This window comes from Ixodes scapularis, unplaced genomic scaffold (assembly GCF_016920785.2).
Source record: "Ixodes scapularis isolate PalLabHiFi unplaced genomic scaffold, ASM1692078v2 PGA_scaffold0__279_contigs__length_252992795, whole genome shotgun sequence".
Lineage (NCBI taxonomy): Eukaryota > Metazoa > Arthropoda > Arachnida > Ixodida > Ixodidae > Ixodes > Ixodes scapularis.
In genome coordinates, this window is record NW_024609835.1 from 20749571 (window position 1) to 20764874 (window position 15304).

Here is a 15304-nt window from a genome sequence, read left to right on the forward strand (position 1 = left end):
CGGAACAATCGACATAATCCCTACACAAGTGCCCAGGGCCGGAAATCTGCCGTCCTAGCGATTGCGCTCTGTCCCAGCAAAACAGGGTTGAGCGGCACACTAGTTTCTTACATCTTTCTGAATCACTATGATTGAAACATCACGTTCTGGCTATTTTCAACCATGAAGGGTTACTACATTTAACTCTTACGTGGTTATTAAAACGATTAAAACTGTTTTGTGCTACCACCGCTAGGGGATTTTTTTTTTTTTGGCTCCTGGTTGGCAAAGAGAGCATGTCAAGCCCTCTTCCTGCATCTGGTGCACGCCTGGCTCTGCCACAACTGAAGTAATCTAGTAACGTTCGCATATAGCCCGTCAAAGGCGCCGGTGCGCAAGGCTGCCTGGGACTGAGTTCTGTTTCCGGCGTCTCAAGACATGACGCCAGAATAGTAGTAGTAACTCGTTGTGGGTTTCTGTCGCCTAGGTTGGCCTAGCTATTGACACTCGCACTGGCAGGCGACGAAGCATGACGCCATGCTTCCCCTGCCTTATTTAAACGTTCTTAGATGAAGCCTAACCAGCAGCGCAAAAAGTGCTTTATCGTGGCGCTCGTTGTTTTTGTGCGCTTTGTATCTATCAGGTGCAGTGAATGCGCAACAATCCGGCGCTGCTTTTTTTTTCTTTCTGTGCGCGCTTGGTTTAGAAGATCGTAGCGAAGGCACCGACGGGCGTTGTGAAGATGAGCTTTTAGCGTTGCTTTAAGGCGCTTCTGAGATCCCCGTTTTCTCTGCGCTCGGACTTTGTATGAAACGGACTACGTTGGGTAATGCGATGACACGCAAGACGGCTTTAACAAACTACTTTGTGATCGTTTCGCATAAGACGTCATTTTGATGAATGATATGAACATATTATGGTATCTTGTCAATGTTGCATAAACTGAAAGTAAAAAAGAGTTCTGGTATGCCCAATGCCTCTCTAAAACGTTGTGCACTGCAATTAGCTGAATTTTCGGCTAAGATTCTTCAAGTTTCCTGACTTACCGGAGTAGTGCCAGATGACTGGAATAGAGCTCGGGTTGTACCGATTCACAAGAAAGAGAATATGTTATTGATGTCTAATTATAGGCCTATATCAATTACTTGTAGTTGCTGCAAGTTACTGGAACACGCCGTGGCCGGTTATATTAAAAGCTTCTTATCTGAAAAGGGCATCTGATCGCCTAAGCAGCATGGATTCAGGAAGGGAATGTCGACCGTCACGCAACTCGTTACGTCTGTTCATGAATTTCTCGCGATACTCGATGATTCAGGGCAATTCGATGTTCTTTTCTTTAGACTTTTGTTAGGCATTTGATAAGCTGTCGCATGCGAAACTGCTTTATAAGCGCGAACGCATAGGACTTCCCTCTTACACTATTCTTTGGATAAGTGCCTACTTCAGAAATAGATCCCAATTCGTTGATGTTAACGGCCATGTTTCAAATGTTCTATCTGCCACTTCCGGCGTGCCCCAAGGAAGTGCGTTGGAACCATTACTATTTCTTATTTACATAAATGATCTAACCAAAGTGGTTTCTCCGTCTGTTTCCATGACATTGTTTGCGGATGACTGTATTGTTATTAAAGACATCAACACTGCTGACGACCGTCTTCCACTTCAAGAATATATTATCGAAATAGAGCACTGGTGTGAAGGTTGGGGTACGCATTTGAATATTGAAAAAAACTGTGCTCCTAAAAATTACAAAAAACAAAAACAAAAAGAAACATAAGCTCATTTGAGTATCACCTTCACAACATTGCCATTCCTGAGCTCACTAGCTATAAATATTTAGGTGTTACCCTTACTAATCGCTTAATTTGGTCTACACACATCTGAAATATTTGCTCTAAAGCTTTCGCTAAACTGTGTTTTCTGAGGCGAAAGCTCAAACACGTCCCCAGTAGTGTTAAGCTCCTCGCATGCCATACGTTCATCACGTCAAAACTCGAATATGCATCAGTCATTTGGGATCCCAACAATAAAAAAAGATATCCGCCAGGTTGAACTTGTACAAAGAAAGGCAGTTAGGTTTATATTTAGTAAGTACAATAGATTGGACACGCTCACTTAACTTATGAGGGATAACCAAATACCACCTCTCGATACACGTCGGAAAATGAGCTGTATTTTATTTCTTTACAACATCCTGACATCCAAAGTAAGCTTAAATACACTCCCATATCTCAATCAATTAAGTTTAAGAAAAACCACACACACTAAGGATCACGCACTACAGCCCATCTTCGTAAAAACAAATGCCTTTGAGCATAGTTTTTTTCCTGGCACTATTTCGGACTGGAACTTGCTACCAGAAACCATTATTCAGTCAGCCAATTTCATTCAGGCATTAGAACGGTACTTAATTCGATAATGCATTCGCAGCAGTGGTCTCGTCTTCTTTTGTATTATTATTTTTGTCATTTTTTCATGTGCACCCATATGTTGTATTTTTTGCCCCTCCTGCTTGGGCCAGAAAACTGGCCTGCAGTATTGTAAAATAAATTTAAGAAAAAATTATATCTGTTTTTAGCGCTCGCCGTCTTTCTACTCAATAAAATTGGTACGAATATTCCATAGCAATATTTGCCCGTACATACCTATTTCTGGGGAAAGAAATACAATAAACTGTCCATTCATCTGCTTACCAAGCCGGCATTAGAGAACAAGGTAATGCCAACACCTTGTTAAAAATTGCGCGGTTTTTCGCGTAGACACAGGGCTTTAAGACGTGAATACAATAGACACAGTTTTTCGAGGTCAGCGAGCCGCCTGCTGCTCATTTGCTGCACCATCAAACAAACAAAAAAATAACTAAGGGACCCCAAGGCCTTATTTTTTCATGCTACGCGCCGAAAGTAAGCGCCTTATTTCCCCTTATCTGGTTTTTAATTTGTAAAAGTGAATTCGCAGACCGTAAAATTGAAACTTTTGATCTTAGATAAGAAATGTTCCAACCAAAAAAGCAGTTTTGATGATCGGGACTTTTTTATTCAAAGTATGTTAACCAGTGGACGGATTTTGTTCGCAAAGGGCTCGTGCAAAGAAAAGGTCAAGGACATAGTTTTTTTTTTTTTTCTTAACTATATTACAGGAGCACATACAGTGATTGCAAGCTCTTCAGGTTGAGAAGCATTAAGTGAATATATTCAATGAAGGTGAAAAGTTAACACCATTCTTTCATTCGATTTTATTTTGGCGCGTTCGCTTCCGCGACATTACAGCGGCTTCTGATTCCTAACCCGGAGGTTTACTTTTACAGAGCTTGTTCTTCGTATGATGGGCGTTCATCCTCTGAATTTAATTCCGAAAAACGATGAAAGCCTGACTCGGAAGAGACCGTGTTCCCATTGTCACTTCAGCCAGAGCGGCCAGTATGCGAAGTGAGCATCGTGCGCGGGTCTTCTAATTTAAACATTATAAACAGCCTGGCAACGGTAAACACCATCCAAATATAACGTCTATAGCCAGCCGGCATCAGCCAGTTTGCGCCAGCAGAGTGGGAGCCCACGGTTATACCCTATCTCGTTGTAAATTGGCAAAGGGTGAACGATAAGCCCACATTGCGTGCCGACGGCTTCGACATCTGCTACGTATGCGAGCGCAACGCACACATACTGGAGTATGGCGCAACGAAAAGCTTGATACTTCTTCGCAGTAAAAGCGCACTCCGGTGATATGTAACTACGTTCCGATTGGCCCGTTGCTGCCGTAGCTTCCGCCGTACTAGCATGTTTTGCGATCACGACTTCCTGGCCTACCCAGTATTTCTTGCTTCAGACAGTGGGCTAACCGGCGCCACCGGAGTAATAGCTCACGTTTAAACAATGCAGGCGCCACTCCCAGGCATACGCAATATTCCTTGCATACGCCGCTAGATAGCGCCAAATCAAACCGCATTGCAAGTTGCCTATAGTTCGCCAGACAACTAATAATGACACCTCCCGCGCTGCGCGAAGTTTCGCGTTTGAACGGTCCTTTTCAGATATTGTCACGGGTGGTGGCCAATAAACAATAAATAAACAGAAAGAAATAAACGTTTAATATGGCGAACTTGTGCCAAAAAACAAAAGGGTACAAAAGATAATAACGGAGCGTCGCGGGCGTCGAAATCGGCGTAGCAGCAGAGTCGAACGCTGGGCGAAAACTGACTGCAGATCAGCACGCGGAGTATTATGTACGCGCGTTGGGTTCTGGAACAATCGGCCTAGATTGTTCGGCGACTGGAACATTCAGAACTCGATCTGACGAGAATGTTCTCGAACTCACGAGAACGCAATGAGAGAACAAATAAAAGAGCATTCCACTGACTGGAATCGAACCCAGACTTTCTGCACGACAGTCAAGCACGGTAACCACTCGGCCACGCGCGCGGTCGCTCGCTGACGAGCGTGGCAATATGTAATCACCGTCGTGTACGTACAGCGCCGACCGTCAAAGGGTCAAATTAAACGCACCGAGTCCAATGATAACCGATTGCCACTCTGCGACCACGTGAAGATAAAAGACAATCCCGGTGACAGCGGGAAAACCCCCCCCAAAAAAACACTATTGTTCAGACTTCCTGTTAAGCGAACAGACTGCCCTAAAGGCCGCTCTTATCGCGAGCCATGCATCCACGGCACGCGCTTCACGTTATCAGGACATTGACACCGAACGCGCCCATAGAACAGGAGTCACAGTTGTTCATATTGAATTTTTTGTCCGCACGCTGGCTTGTGTAAATAGTATTTTTTTTTTTTGTTTTTAACTAATACATGGTCCAGGATATGTTTGCCACTCTACGAGAATCGATTCTTTCGGACAAGCAAAAGTATGAGAGGCGTGCTGCCGACGTTTGAGTAAACAAAAGAGATTGCTCGGAGAACCTAACAGGTGGACGTGTCATCAGAGAAGCCACCGCCAAGCAGGTCGCTCGAAGCGTCTACTCTCATGAATCAATAAGACCTCGTCGAAAAAATGGGCGATTGAAAATGCCATCTGTACATGATGCCAATAAGGAGTGATTTAATTTATGTATAATTACAATGCATGTGGACGATGTCATTTTTTGTTGAAAAAAGTAAAACAAATCTAGTAAGGTACGTTGCTGGGCTAGTTCGTTCATCTTAGTTAAACATATAATATAGGGCGAAAAAAAAGAGAGGGCCACGAAGTAAACAGGACAAGCGTATCTGACACGTCAATTGTTCCATTGCGCTTCGTCGAAATGAATGTCAGTTTTTGCGTGATCAGATACCGTCTTGATAGCTCTATGTGTTGCTGCTATGTGTATGTGTAAATGCTTTGCTTTTCTTCTGAGTTAAAATAGTTGAAAGTTGGCGCTTGTCCTCTTTACATCATGCCCCTGACGTTTTTTTTTTTGCGCCATTTTATATGTTTAACTAATACAACACATGTACAAAAAATTTTGTAATATATTTGTTATGTTTTTTTTGTTCCTAAATAGAAGGGCGCTGGTTGAAGTTTGAAAGATAACTAGGGCGGAAACCCATGAAGCTTCAAAACGAATAAGTGGTATACCTAAGGAATCTGTTTATAGTTTGTTTTACGTATTGTGCCACCAGGAACAACAGCTAGTTGCAACAAAAACACATGCAAACGTACAGAGTATAATCGCTATGTCAGGACGCATTCATCGCGTTCCATTGGATTAGTTTCACGTAGAACACTCAAACAAACACTTGAAATGTCATGATCTTCCACTTTACAAGAAACACCCATAGGCTTGTAGTGTTGGTAGGGTTGGAACTTAAAGAAAAACCTGCAAAATATTTTTCAACAAGGTAGAAAATCCTCTTTGCCACCCTTCCCATTTCCCCCTCTCCGACTTCTTAACTTGAAGGCGGAGGGATTCTTTTTGTTACTGCACCTTGAGCCCTGATAAGCTAAGCTAAGCGCAAAATGGGGGATTATCGGCAGGAAGAAATCGACCTCGCGAGTCCCCGTTCTTCTCCTTCTCCTTCTTCTTTTTCTTCCTCTTCTTTTTCTTCTTCTTCTTCTTCGCCTTCGCCTTCTTCGCCTTCGCCTTCGCCGGCAGTCACTGGCAGTCACCGTCGAGGAACGGACCAAGTAACATCGGAAACGGCGAGCCCGCACACTAAGCTGTTCCCGCAATCTTCTTCGGGGCTACAACAAGCGCGTCGAGCTTCGTCCGAGTGTGCTCCGCAACGCCAGGCTACACTTTTCCACCCGACTCTCTACCGTGTTCGTCGGGAACGCGTCAGGCAACATCGAAGGACTGTTCGACGGCGAGCTGGGATCAGTCGTACCACCTTACGTAGATCACTTGGTGAGTGCTGCTGTCTTCGCCTATTGACGCTACTCGTGCTGTGATCTGTGACCTGTTTCGCGGTAGACTTGGTCAAGCGCCAGGACACATCCCGTCTTCGAATTGTCCTCCGGTCACCTTGTTGACTTGTGCTTCTGCATCGCGTGTCATAATCCCCTTTCCGCCGATGGTCGATCTATGTCTTGTGCAAACTGTAAACACGCCTATCACCTAGGGCAAACATGCTCGGGTATTGCCTCGAAAACCTTTACGACTATGGATCAAGACAATAAAGACGTGTGTGTTTGCAAGACCTGCCGAACAAACAAAAAACGTCGCGGTGCTGATTCCCAGCCAGTACAGAATGAGGAGGCAGAAAACTTGCGCTCTGAGTCATTGCTTCTCCGGGATATCAGAAAGACAAAAAAAAAAAGACGTGGAATTTTCGTTAGCGCTGCATGCGAAAGTTGACTCTCTGCTCTTTTTGAAAGAGGAGTTCACGAAGCTCTCTAGGTCGGTTCAGCAGCTTAATGTTGCGGTGAAAAGTGTCCGAGAGCGGGACACTACACCTGAAGCTGAGATGAACAGCTTGCAACCAACTGTTCAGGCGCAGGCGAACCAGCTGAAGCAATTGCGAGATGAGCACAATGACATAGAAATGTACAGTAGAAATTCCAACCTGAAAATTGGGGGCTTGCCCTACAAACAAAATGAAAACTTGTGGGAGAGGCTAACTCAACTTGCCTCGCGGCTTGAGTTGCCAAACTTTTCGATCACCAACGTTCTGGCGGCTCATCGCCTTCCAGGCAAACCGGAAGCAATTCTGACAGTCCTTGTGCGTTTTTCATCGGTCGCCGCTAAAGAAAACTGATCCAACCCGCGCGGAAGGTTCAGCGGCTCCACGAATCGGGGGAGCCCTACCGAAGCTGTTCTTTAACGATAACCTTTCGAAACTAAACCCAGAACTGCTCTGGCAGGCAAGGACTACACTAAAGGAAAGAGATATAAGTTCATGTGGTCCAAGGGAGGCAAAATATATGTAAAAAAGCAGAAAACACAAATCTAATTCGAGCCAGCAGGCGAACAGTTATCGATGAGATTCTATGAATAGCTCGACTCCAAACGTTTCAGAATTTCCTGCCTTTTTTTTAAAGATAACTTTCGTCGAAATACAAAGCATGACTTTTCATTGTTAAATACAAACGTAAGAACTTAAGCCTTGGAAGTAGTGGGAAGATTTCAAAATTTTGGCTGAATCATTGGCAGGTTTTATTCATATTTTTGTTGTCACGGAAAAAATGTTACAGACGAACATCCAGATATGTTTACTTTGCTAAGTTATTTTTCATATTTTGCAACGCGACCACTAAGTAGGGCGGGGGCATAGCTATTTTTGTAAAATATATTTATGCCGTGTCAACTCTCGACATTGCACTTGCGCACGCAGAAGGCCTAGCCATTAAAGTGAGTCTTGGCAATTTTGTCTTCGTTGTGTTTACTTGTTATCGCCCGGCTTCCAATAGTGTTTAACGTTTTATATTCGAACTTGATGACATGTTGCAGCTGTCCGGGTCGACAGATCAGATTCGTCTGGTAGGAAACATGAACATAAACACCTTATGTGCTAGTAAAGTCTAGCCGTGTCGGATTACTTGTCGGTTCTATCTCCATATAGATTGCTATGTACAATACATGCTCCTACTCGGGAAGAGTTGGTAAATAACCAGGTGGTAAAATCGTATTCAGCGCGTGCACCTAATAGTTCTTTGAGCTTCTGCGTTATCACTCAACGATTAGCGGATAACTATTTTATGGCCTGTCGTTTTTCAACCACGTCATTCCTTTTTGTTTTACGACCTTCATACAGTGAGAGAAAAACCAATAAAATCCAGGCTGTGATAATCAATCATCGCAAGTTAGATGACCTAATCACTGGTTTTGATTGGTTAACGCTTCTTCAATATAATCCTCCTGATAAAGTGTACGAAAAGTTTTGTGAACAGTTAAAGATAGTTAAAAATCTCAGTCAACGAGTTTATATAAAGTAACGTAGAAAAATTACAACTGGTTAAATTTGAACGTTATTCGCGCCATGGCATATCGAGACTGGCTGTGGACGCGCCACAAACGTGCTCCGAAAATCCAGTCCTTAGCTTTAGATTACAGAGTTAAAAGAAATAGAGTGGCCGCTCTTACCCGTGTTAAGAAGCGACGGTACGTTTTACAACACTTCGATGAATCGGGGAGAAACGCGGCGAACATATGGTCTGTGATAAGTCACCTTTGAATACGAGGTAACTGTTTCGCTATCTTGTGGAATTTTGTTATGAATCCCACTGCAGTGACCGATAACGTTAATCATTACTTCGCACGGGCTTCGGAAAGCTCGTCATCGGTGCAATACACTCTAAAAAAAGCCCGTGCGTCTGCTTTTCCGCACAACACTTGGAGAGCCAATCACCGCAACTCACGGAGGCGGCTCAGCGAATGAAAATGCCGAAACATATGTTTCGACCAAAAAACGTCGTCTGAGTTGTGACATTAAGCAATGCGAGCGTGACGTTTTGCATTGCTTAATGTCACAACTCAGAGTGCGCTCTCTAATCTAAACATTTGTCTCGGCCTTTTCATTCGCTGAGCTGCCTCCGTGAGTTGCGGTGATTGGCTCTCCGAGTGTTGTGAGTGAAAGTGCACGCACGAACTTTTTTTAGAGTGTATAGCCATACGGCAACAGCCGGGTGGCGCCAGCAGAGTGAGGGCCGACGGTTAAACTCCGTCGCGTCGTAACTTGGCAAAAAGTGAACGATAAGCACCACACTGCATGCCGACGGCTTCGAAATGCGCGACGTATATGAGCGCAACGCACACATATTGGAGCATGACGCAGCGAAAAGCCTGATACTTCTCCGGAGCAAAGGCGCGCTCCCTTCATACGCAGTCACGTTCCCATTGGCCCGCCAGGGCCCTAGCTTTCGCTGCACTGGCATGTTACGCGATCACGGATTCCTGGGATACCCAGTATTTCTTGCTTTAGACACTAGGCTAAGCGGCGCCACCAGAGTGAAAGCTCAAGTTTGAATAATGCAGCGGCCACTGCCAGGAATACCAAATATTTCTTGCTTCAGTCGCTCGATAGCGCCGAACCAAAATGCATTGCAGGTTGCCTATGGCGGGTGCACGTTTACAGAAACATTAACATCATCAGCGTTTTTGCTTACTCTAGCCAAATGTGAACTTGCAAGAATAATATTTTGTTTTCGACATAATAAGCCACCTGGCATCGACGGATTGTCGGCATTTACGCTCCGAAGGAATTTCAATACTCTTGCTGGTATTTTACTCTTTGTGCTAAACGGCTTCTTGGAGAAATCGGCCATTCCAGAAAATTTAAAGACCGCTATGGTCAAGTCACTTTTTGAGGTAGGAAAAATAACAAGATGGAAAATTACAGGGCAATACAATATTGCCAATACTGTCGCAGATATTGGAAAATTTTCTTCTCGAAGGGAAGACGTCATCACTGGAAAAATGTGATATTTTGTTTAGCCGACAGTTCGGCTTCATTACAGGACGAGGTACCATACCTCTTTTGGTAGAATCTTCAGATATGTGCCATGGCGCGTTCGTACAAAATGTGTATAGCTGTGCTATTTCCTTAGGTATCGCAAAAACTTTCGAAACTGTTAACCATCATATTTTATTACAAAAGTTGGATGCGGTCGATTTTCGTGGGCCTTTTTCCTAGATTCTTAAAAATTACCTCTCCAATTGATCGCTAATTGTAGTATTAGGCGATAAAATTTAATGTAGCAGTAAATTTCAAATGAAGGCCGGTGTCCCCGTGGCTCATTTTTATCTCCTTTGCTTCTTAATTAACATTTTTATAAATGATTTCGCTTAAACGCTAACAACTGTACTGTGTTCCAATACTCAGATGATACGGCTCTGCTTTAAAAAATACCTGCGCTACGAAAAGGCAATGAACAACCTACCACGTAATGTAACCGAACAAATGTGGCGGTAATCTCAAAATGGCATTTCCGTAAATGTGCAAAAGACAAAGCTGATTTGTTTCAGAAATCCTTTAAAACCAGAGTGATTGGCATCCCTCTTTTTTTCATAGTCACGACTGTTCTCCGTGTAACTGCTCTACGGTTGAATATGTAAAGTATATTAAACATATCAGTGTTTTTCTTACAGTGACATGTCATGGCAAAGTCACTTACCTTAGGTGTGCAGTAGCTTGCGTAGCGCAGCCCGTTTTATTTTTTAATCTCAAAAGTATTGTTAAAGTTGAGATAAAGAAAACAGTAGCTCAGGCTCTCCCTTACAGCATACTCAGATATTGTATAACTGTCTTCGCTTACGTTTCACAGCATTGGCAGAGCCGTGTTTACAGTTATACTGAAGAACGCATTAAAAACGTATTGCGTACAATTCTTCCCTTTTAAGTGTATCAGATATTTTTCGTCACGTTGGCCTTCCTTCTTTTCGTCCTTTATTTGAGCAGACGGTGGTGACACGGCATTTCTGGAATCGTGAATATAAAATTGAGCATGTTTCTCCATGATTGTGAAGAAAAGGCCTACGTTTTACAGTGCCTTGGTGTTCAACGCAATACGGTACGGCCAGACGCTGTGTGTATGTTCCCGATATTTTTAATTATTTACCGGAATAGATATTTTCCGTGACTTCCAAAAGAAAATTAAAAGAGGCTGTAGGGCTGCTATAACGAATGTCAGTTTTTTTTTTTTTAATAGGTTTTGATGTGCGCTCCTTTCCTGATGTTCTTTCATGTACCGAGTGTGTCTGGCTTGTTTTTTCTTTTGTTTCTGAGTGGGATATCTGTGTTAATACTGTGCAAATGTTACTATGAATTATGTCTTGTTTTTGTATACCTGGATTTTTCGGTTTTGGTATTATTGCATTTTTCTTCAACTTTTCTTCAACTAGTTATTGTCCCTCTAGCCGATGTTGCCGGGCCAAGTCATACAAGTCTGTTACAGACTTCGTCGGGGCTGTTTTGATTGTATTAAGCTTTGTTTGAAATCAAGATATGAATAATATTATTATTATGATTATTATTATAATTTGAAATTGAAGTTCTTAGTATACAGCTTTTACGACCATACGTTTGCCAATCTGGATAACATCTGTCAGAACCTTCGTTTATGACAAATGCAAATTCATATACAGTAGAGCAGTATAGATAAAAATGGCAAAGGTCGATTAATTTCAATAAACTGTTAAAATTATGGTTGAGGATGCACATTGGAATCCTCTGATGCTCTTTACTGAGTATTTAAAATAGCAAAAACACTAACGAATAAGCAAACTCCATAAAATTTATCGGCTGATGGTCACTTGACTGTAGTTACACAGACAACCTCCTCAAATATCGATTTTCTTAAACTGAAACCAGAAAACTCGATTTTTCAAATCGCAGCAATATTTCAGTACAAAAAATCCTCGCACAGACATGAACAAAATGTATACCGTAATATCCTGAAAGATGCCCCGAACGCCGAAAGATAACGCATTCCTATTTTTGATATAATTTTCTTTTTTTTTTTTAATTCTGGAAGATAGGTTACTCCTTGCAATTGCAGTGCCCTGGCCAAGGGTGACGTTTCCCGAGATGCGGCTCGTTAACTACGACGGGAGATAAGGAAACATCCTGACAAGGAGGTCTATGCTCCATCGCACCTCAATGTTAAGAAGTGTTGCAAATCACAAAATAAAAAATCGAATTTTTCTTTATTAGCGCTTACCGGAAGCTAGCCTACTCCTTATTCTGACCCAATTTTTTCTCCCTTGTGAGTGGGCTATTTCTCGGGATATTACTATAATTAATTTTCACAACGTATAAAATTATAAAGACATCCAGAAATAAACTTAATTAAAATGTTTTATAGTTAAAGGCATATTAAAAAAAGGTAATTCGTAAATTATGTTGAGAGCTCTATAGTTGGAGATTACATGGACTTTATGAAAAAAAAAGTACGCATTGCAATCAATTCTAAAAAGCGACCTCAGATAAAGCTATCCAGTAAAGGTACAAGCTTAAAGAAACAACCTAACGTCTAAAAAAAAGTATCTTCAGCTACGGTATGTCCTAAAAATGGAGTGCTTCTTTTCACCGTTCAAACGAACAACAAATCATCAAACGATCTCTCCGCTTTAATGCAGCGCTAGGGGGCCGGACCAGATGACCAAGTGTCAGAGCTTTATGTTATCTGGTTTGAAAAGCTCTAAAGGACTTTCAAACATTTCTCATTTCCTCACCGATAAAAAGAAATCAGGTTCGTTCCTATTTTCCGACGCCTCTCATCTTCAAGAATTGAAGGACTTCGCCAGCCGTTATTGTTCATTAAAAATTGAAAAAAAAAGTTACCCAAAATTTTGCATCAAATTACGACAATCTGAAACATCGGCATTTGTTTCGAACCTAAAGTGCCTGATTGAGACGAAGACTGAGCGTTGGGCAATATATAATATATTTTTATATAGGGGGTCGGGGGAGGGGGGTGATACGAAAACACTGCAATTTATGTTTCAGAGCCAGCTTGCACATTTAAGATTAATAAAGCCCCTGTTAAGAAAACGGTCTCGCGAGTCATACGGATCAAAAGGATAATCTTGACAGCACCAATGATGCTTAATAGCGTGTGTTCCAAAAAATAATAAAAAATAAAGGGCGAAACATTTTGAGGCCGGTGAAGTCTATTTTAGCTGCCTCAACCAGTGCAACTAACTTCAACTTCATTTTAAAAATACGTGGTAGAAAAACGAGAGAATGAAGAAGGGGACGAAAGCGTTGGTTAAATGGCTGAAATACCGCGAATACTATAGAGAATGGTTTTGAACACAATATATTAAGCATCGTCCGTTCCATAAAAAGGTTCCCCTCTTCATAAAACAACTTCGAAAAAGATGATTCAAAGGCGCTAGAAAACCAAACCAATACACGATAAAATAATTATTCGCCGAGAAACTGATGTAGAGGAGGAGAGGAAAGCGAGCGCGGACGTCAGAACCCTGAGATCTGGTGGGAAGCATTAGTGAGTGGGCCTAAAGCTGGGCAGCCTTTTTCTCCACCGCACTCGTCGAGCGCGTTAGAATGTGGAACTACAGTGGCTTTAAGGGGGTAGTGTAGTTATCGCGTAGCCTCCACCATGTATCGGGAACGGCCGCTCCTTGGAAGACGGTGTAGGTGGCGCTTCGATCTGCAGCTCCGTTAGGGTGCCTTTATCGGCCGGTAGATAGAGGCATTCTAACATGCTTCATAACTAATATAAATACCTCAAAAACAATTATTTATTTCCAGTGAACTTCCAAGAACATGGTTTTTGTTCGAAGGTGAGTAAAAATGTGAAACTAGCAGACGACAGTGTAGTCGACAACTGAGTCTGCGATCGGCCGGAGCTGACCAAAGCCAAGCTAGCGAAGCGGCCAAGCCGGAGCCATAGCCGGAATGACGGTGCTGCAAGCGCCAGCGCCACCCCCGGCCGTCTTCCAACGCTATGCCGCTTCTCCAGTTTTGTTCGTTACACTACCCCTTTAAGCCACTGTAGTGGAACTCTGGCATCTGGCGTTTGGATTTCGCATTTGACTTTGTTCGACGAGTGGAATGGAAATAGAGGGAGTCCTTGACTTGACTGCGCTCGTCGAACGCGTCAGGACGCGCAACGCCGGTGTTATCTTCAGTGGCGTTCCTAGGGTCAGAGGCACCTTGGGGGGTTGCCCGCGGTAACACCCCCCTCAGCCCTCCCCCCCCCCCCCCCCAACTCTCGCGACCCATCCCGACCCCCCCTCCTTTTCACTGCCCTGGTGTATCCAAAACGGTCTCCCCCCCCCCCCCCCTCCGCCTCCCCCTCCCATCAAGTCACGCCACTGGTCAGGCTTATGGCTCTCGCATTCAAAGGCGTTCGGCGAATCATTCCAACCAAAGCTCGGCGTTCCGCAGTCCCCGAACGCTCTCGTCTCCTTATCTCCCTCAGTTCTCGGAGCATGATGTCTATAACAATCACAACAGGAGGATATTTATCAATTTATTGATTTCATCATAAGTAGCTGAACCAACTAACTTTGATGTAGTTTGTATGAATAACCAGGGATGAGCACGACTTTTAAAGAGCATCAAGTGCGAACGACAAAGTTAGAAAAAGTCAGTCATTTACCTTGGAGGTTCAGGTGACTAGAAGTTACACTGCTTAGATATAACATACACCCTGAGTGACTAGTCTGTTGATCCAAACTATTTTTCGCGCATACAATTGAACTACTCACCTTTTCAGTCAGTATCGACGTCTTTGTTCAGGTGATATGTTGTGACATACAACCCTACTTTACAGGCAACGATCCGTGAATGAGTGGTACTCCGAAAAATCTTGGTTGAGCGCTACGGTCATTGATAAGAGGGTGTTAGCTTTCAGGCAATCTGTCGTAATCAAGTGCAGGTCGCTCCTTTGCTCGATAAAGCGTTCATTTCCTCTTAGGCTGCCAAGTCTATCAGATTCTGGTGAAGAGGGGAGATAATAATCGACAGCAAGGCTTGAGCAGCGGTTATAACTGATTGTATGTGAGTTTCAATAACCTTTTACCTGTGATACCCGAGCCTGAATGTTTTGTCGGCCAAGCATATAGAATATAGGCTACACATAATGGAAGTCTATTTCACTCTATATTTTCGGTGGTTTGATCCCAAATAGTTCGACCATTGAGACATACCATAGTAAAGGTGCCCTTCTTATTCATACAGCATATGGTACGAATATTCTTGTGCCAATTTTCAAAAATGGCTGTATAGAAGTTCTGCGGTATACTAGCAAAGGATGTTCTACGGTCTCGAATAACATATTGAATAGGTTTTCAGTAGACAGATTACAACCGTGTGGAGCCAAGAGCACTTAATCTGGCACCTATAGATTAAAGCACTCCTTGGTTTGTTGCAGCATTACCAATTGCAAGCGGGGAAGGCAGCCACTCTGCTGTAAGCAACTCAGACTT

At 43.1% G+C, this 15304-nt stretch overlaps 1 protein-coding gene across 3 annotated transcripts in view; it reads right to left on the reverse strand.

Moving 5' to 3' along the window:
- The window catches only part of LOC8041322 (sodium-coupled monocarboxylate transporter 2), a 58806-nt gene extending 44121 nt beyond the window's left edge, over window positions 1-14685 (reverse strand). Inside the window, exon 1 of one of the 3 annotated variants that reach the window (XM_040216385.3) lies at window positions 14585-14685. The gene's annotated coding sequence lies outside the window, so the exon portion shown is untranslated. Of the gene's footprint in view, window positions 1-8491; window positions 8583-14584 lie in introns of those variants that run through there. The other 2 variants (XM_040216383.1, XM_040216384.1) reach the window with 2 other exon arrangements.
- Window positions 14686-15304: the final 619 nt, after the last annotated feature.